Genomic DNA, 5299 nt, shown 5'->3' on the forward strand with positions numbered 1-5299 from the left:
AGCTGTCTGGCATTTCCAAGATTAAACTGTAACTATACGCGGTCCTTGCCAGGGGGAGGGGGTGGGGGAAGGGGATAAACACTGCCTCCTGGCATTTTCAAACTCATTTAGCTTTTATTCATTTCCTGCCTCCAGTAAAGAGGCCAGGGATTCGGGCTGGGCTGTTACTGCCCCTGCCGCCACCGCCTGCCACGCCGCTGCCACCACCTCCGCTGCTGAGGTTGCAGATGGCTCTTCCCCCAGATCTGTTTGCATGTGGGTAGGGGAGAGATAGGAGACAGCACTCGCTCTTTTTTTGTTGTTTTTATTTTATTTTATTTTTTGTAAGTGCTGCGATCCTGGCATACTGTGTAGCTGCAGCCCAGGAAGAAACGCCAGTGTGGCCCATCAGTTAAAGCCCCCAAGTCAGCTCAAAGCTGGGTTAATTCCATCAAGCTCCATGGCTAATAGCTAGCTGCGTGACCTTGTGCCAAATTCCTTCACCTGCCCACACCTTCACCTCCCCCTCTGTACAAGGACATAATTCTACCCTGAGGTGGCTCTGAAGACTGTGTATGCACTCAGGCAATGGATTCATGATTAATAATCGTGGCTCTCTGCTCCTTTGGTCACCTTCCAGCCGCCTTCCTCTGCTAGTGACCTCGGGCTCTGCTACTGGGGCAGAGAGACACAGGCCATTTCTCTGGGAGCTGCCACCTTGAACTCCGGTTCCCTGGGGCCCCGGGCGATGACATTTTTGCCCTGCAGGAATTAACCAGGGCTCAGCAAGCCCTAGCAGGGCCCTCTCTTGGCTGGCCAGAGGTGTCCTCATCCCCTGGCCTGCTTGGGCCAGGCAGCTCCTGTTCCCAATTCCTCCGCCAGCTCCTGCCACTTGGCTACAGCGCCTGAACTCGTGAACGCGGTGTTTTGGTTTTGCAGCAAGAAGGAAAAATAAAAGGGCGGGTGTGGGGCCCGGACAGGAGGGTGAGAGGGAGAGAGAGGAGGAGGGAAAAACCCTCCAGCCGCCTTTGCTGGCCAGTTCCAGGAGTGTGTTCTCGGACATCAGTGCCAAAGCAGTGACCCAGGCGTGGCGGCCAGGCCGGGTCTGGAGGCCTTCCCAGGAGAAGGGAGAGGCCGGCTCAGGCTCCAGGGCCCAGAGGCTGCCTCGCCTCCTGCCTCCCCCACGACGCCTCTGCTGACTCATCGCTGCCCCAGCTGGCAGGAGCCTTTTCTGGGGATGGCTGTTGCTAAGATTCCTTGGAGATGACTGATTGCTTCTCCCTGAGCTTTGTGAAAACATGTTTGTAGACTGCACGCAAACACACGCATGCACTCCTGGGGGCTTACACGCCTGGCCTGGACACCTGTGCATGCGCGTTTGTGTGTCCAAATGTGTGTGCACATGGAAGACCAGAACATGCTTCCTGTTCCCATCAGCTCCGAGCGCACGTGTATGGACCAGCGCACCCCCTACTCCACCCAAAAAGGGGCTGAGACACGCCAGGCTTTCCTGGCAGTAGGGGAAGCTGCCGCTGTACGGGCCGCTCTCATCTGAAGGAGTTTCAGGTTGCCTTGAAACATTCTTGGCCTCTGTCCCTCCTGCCCTCTCTGGGTTTTTGGTTTGCTTCATTCTGCTGTAATGATCTAATCTTCCCTTCTCCCCAGGCCTGCCAGGTTTTTGATGTCTGGTGTTTCAGGCACTCAGCTGGGAGCTGCTTGAGATCAGGCTGCCTGGCTTGGAAATGACTTGCCAAAGAGGCTCCAGGGAGTCTCAGTGCCTCTGTATCCCCCCTCCCCCCACACCCCCGGGGAGGGAGAGGACCAGCAATAGCATTCATGGCGGGGAAGTGCTGGGCCTTCCTCCGGGCTCTGCTGTTGAATGACGTGGGAGATGTTTGTTCCTCCTCTGTGCCGGGCCAAGCCTTGGCCGGGGTGAGGGTGAGGGTGCTCGGTGCTCAGCCTGCAGCCCTGGATGCCCAGCCTCCAGGGCCTTGTAGCCAGAGCTGTGTGTGACCTTGGTCACATTGGGCTCTTACTGCCTTGGTTTCCCCACCTGCTGGGCTGAAATTGGACTCCTTGCTGAGTCTTCCAGGGTTTTAATATGACAGGGCTTGGCAGGCACTTGGGCACCAGGCAAGGTTGTTTGTCACGGGTTCTTGAAGGGGTGGAGGGACAGGCAGACCCCGTGCCAGCATGGAGCCAACACTCTTCTCTCACTAGCTCTGCTAGGCTCAGGCTCAAGTGTGGCTTCTTTAAATGGACCCACCCTGAGGGCCAGATCCCAGGAGCGCTCTCTGCTGTAATTCTACAGCTGTTGCTAGGAAAGGCTGTGTACCTGGCCTCATGGGATGAGCTGTGGCCAGCCTGAATTCAGTGGGGTTGGCAAAGCTCACAGCAGCCACAAGAAAAATATCCCTCTGTGCTCAGGTCCTCATCCTAAATGAGGACAAGGCTGGCTTCAGAATTCCTGCTGCTTTTAACAGGCAATGATATGGGTGGGAGCAGGGGTTGGGGGTTGGGGGTTGGGAGGTGGAATGGAAATTAAGAGAGTAAAGCAAATGACAAAAATAAAAGTGGCACAAAATAATAGCTCTTTGTGGGAATGTCAGCAGCCTAATGCAAGCTCCCCAAGGCAGGAACGCTCTACTGGATGCATTATTTTGGATAGCACCACTAGAGTCTGGCAAATCATAAACAGTCTCAAGGCAGGAGAGTACACAGCACTGTGTCCCACGGACACCAGCCTCACCACTCAGGAAGCATCAGCCTCTTGCCCAAGGCTCCCAGCCCACCCATGCCCCTTGCTCCAGCCTCAGGACAAAGCAGGGCACCAAGCAATTTGCCCGCAGTCCTTGTTTTCACCAGGAGGTGGCAAGAACTTCCATATGAATTGCCTGCTGGTCAGGTTTGGGAAGTAAGTCAGTAACCACAAAGCCTGTGAGATGGGAATCCCTAAAAGATGGGCTCTGGGCCCTAGCAGAGGTCTCTGAGCTGAGGTGGGCTTGCTGGGATCCACTGGTGAGGATGCAAGCAGAGAATGATCATAAGGATGCATCTTTGTTGAGCTTTTAGTGCGTGCCAGGCACCTTGCTAAGTTGTTGCATGTATCCATCCATTGGATCCTCACAGCCGCCCTCTGAAGGAGGAAGTACCATGACCTGTATTTTCCACGTGGGAAAACTAAGATGCAGCGATGTTAAGAAGGAGCTGGTCAGTAGACATTTGTCTCTGGGCCGGGCGCTGTGGCTCACTCCTGTAATCCCAGCACTTTGGGAGGCCGAGGCGGGAGGATCACGAGGTCAGGAGTTTGAGACCAGCCTGGCCAATATAGTGGAATCCCGTCTCTACTAAAAATACAAAATATTAGCTGGGTGTGGTGGCAGGCGCCTGTAATCCCAGCTGCTTGGGAGGCTGAGGCAAGAGAATCGCTTGAAGCTGGGAGGCGGAGGTTGCAGTGAGCTGAGATTGCGCTACTGCACACCAGCTCGGGCGACAGTGTGAGACTCCATACCAAAAAACAAAAAACAAAAAACAAAAAAAAAAAAGAAAAAGAGAAAGAAATTTGTCTCCAGAGTCTAACCCTTAGACACTTTCCATCATTGCTTCCTGCCGATCGTCATACACGCAGTCATGGCACCAGGTGCCACCATCTTCTCCAGTGCTGCCACAGGCGGAGGAGAAACCTAAGTTCCATGCCGATATTCCATTTCCACGGCGCTTCTGCCTGTGACCTCTGGGAACTCACATATCAGCCAAGACAAGCCTCGTGGCAAATTTTATTAAGGTATTCTCTCACTGAGTGACCAGAGCACATGATTCAACCCCTTGGACCTTATCTTCTCCCTTTCTGTACAGTAAGAGGCCTGTGGGGCCCCTCAGTTCCTTTGCTTTTCTGCCATGCAATAATCCTGAGAAATGGCTTTCTTCCAGGACTCTTAAGCACGTTGTAGAGGCAACTGATTTGCCTGGCACAAGCACATGCACACACACATGAGATTCTGCACCTATGGGTGCAAAATCCTGAACAGAGTCACACAGATGCGCTATGGAAACTGGGCAGGGCTTCCAAAAGACTTGCATTTTTATTTTTATTTTTTTTGAGACGGAGTCTCGCTCTATCGCCCAGGCTGGAGTGCAGTGGCACGATCTCGGCTCACTGCAAACTCCGCCTCCCAGGTTCACGCCGTTCTCCTGCCTCAGCCTCCTGAGTAGTTGGGATTACAGGCGCCCGCCGCCACGCCTGGCTAATTTTTTGTATGTTTAGTAGAGATGGGGTTTCACCATGTTGGTCAGGCTGGTCTCGAACTCCTGACCTCAGGTGATCCATGTGCCTTGGCCTCCCAAAGTGCTGGGATTACAGGTGTGAGTCACCGCGCCTGGCCAGGTCCTGCAGTGTCTACGTTCTCCTGCATCGGGGCTTCAGGATTCAGAGTCTGGAACCAGTGAGGACAAAAACAAGCGCTTTCTCCATGCTCCCTCCCCAGCTTGAGGAGATGAGAAGGAAGCCAGTGTTGGGCGTGGGGTCTGCTGGTTTCTGAATGGCAAGCCTGTAGATTAGGCTGGAAATGGCCAGTTGGAAGCTCCCAGTGCTGCCTGACTTTGAACTAGGTTTGCTTGATCTGGAGCTAATGAGTCACCAAAGTCTCCCTGGTGGCCGTGCAGTCTACCTGGCCCACTAACACCTTCTATGGGTGGGGGCTAAGGAGTGGCCCCCCGGCAGGACCCCAGGAAGCTGGGCTGAGCTCCTGGACAGGGATGTGGGGGTGGGTGGTGAGGGTGGGGGTGCCTCGTGTCCCACCCAGTGGCTTGCTGGGATGAGAAGGTGTGATCTGTCCTTCCACATCACCCTCCACTCATTTCAGGCCTTTGATGGAAGCCGCCTCTGTCCTCAGGCTTGTAGACCAGGACATGCACCTTCTCGGGAGTGGAGTGCTTCTGCTGGCCTTGAGGCTAGGGGGATAGGACCACTGCTCTGCTCCACCGCAGCCTCCCGCCTTTACTTCCCCCGTCCCTAGGGTGGGTGCTGGAGAAGGTCCTTCTGCCATCACCCTTCATCCCGCTGGCTACGCAGCGACACCTGGTGGATCACGGGCGCCATCACAAGAAGACCCCAGAAGCCCCACACTGGCTGAGCCCTCGGTTCTAACCTCTGAGCCTCACTCAATCTCAGTCCATCCCCCCAGGGGGCTAAAACCCACCATTTCCCTCTGAGCCGAGAGTCCCAGGTACTGGGGACTGCTGGAAACAAGGAGCTGAGTCTTGGAAGGAGTCAATGTCCCATCAGACAAGGACTTTGGGGAGCCAGTCCAGGTCATAAAGT

The sequence above is a fragment of the Nomascus leucogenys genome, chromosome 22a (assembly GCF_006542625.1).
Source record: "Nomascus leucogenys isolate Asia chromosome 22a, Asia_NLE_v1, whole genome shotgun sequence".
NCBI classification, from domain to species: Eukaryota; Metazoa; Chordata; class Mammalia; order Primates; family Hylobatidae; genus Nomascus; species Nomascus leucogenys.